The sequence below is a fragment of the Lipotes vexillifer genome, unplaced genomic scaffold (genome assembly GCF_000442215.2).
Source record: "Lipotes vexillifer unplaced genomic scaffold, Lipotes_vexillifer_v1.1 scaffold591, whole genome shotgun sequence".
NCBI classification, from domain to species: Eukaryota; Metazoa; Chordata; class Mammalia; order Artiodactyla; family Lipotidae; genus Lipotes; species Lipotes vexillifer.
Window position 1 is genome coordinate 3,446,784 of NW_006791954.1, and position 473 is coordinate 3,447,256.

Sequence of the window (473 nt, forward strand, 5' to 3'; positions counted from 1 at the left end):
GTGGGATCTTCCCGGACCGGGGCACGAACCCGTATCCCCTGCATTGGCAGGCAGACTCTCAACCACTGCGCCACCGGGAAAGCCCTGGTCAATTGATTTTTAACAAAGCTGCAAAGACAGTCTAGGGGAAGGATAGTCTGTTCAACAAATGGTCCTGGGAGAAATGGACACATACAAAATAAAAGAAAATACCTCACACCATATAAAAGATTATCTCAGAGTGGATCCTAGACCTAAACATAAGCCTAAAAGTATAAAATTTCTAGAAAAAAACAGAAGAAAATCCTTGCGACCTTGGGTTAGGCAAAAATTTCTTAGATAAGACGCTTTAAAAGAAAAAATTGAAAAATTGGACTTTATTAAAATTAAGGCTTTCTGCTATTTGAAAGACACTGTTAAAGGAATAAAAAGACAAGCCCCAGGGCTTCCCTGGTGGCGCAGTGGTTGTGAGTCCGCCTGCCGATGCAGTGGAC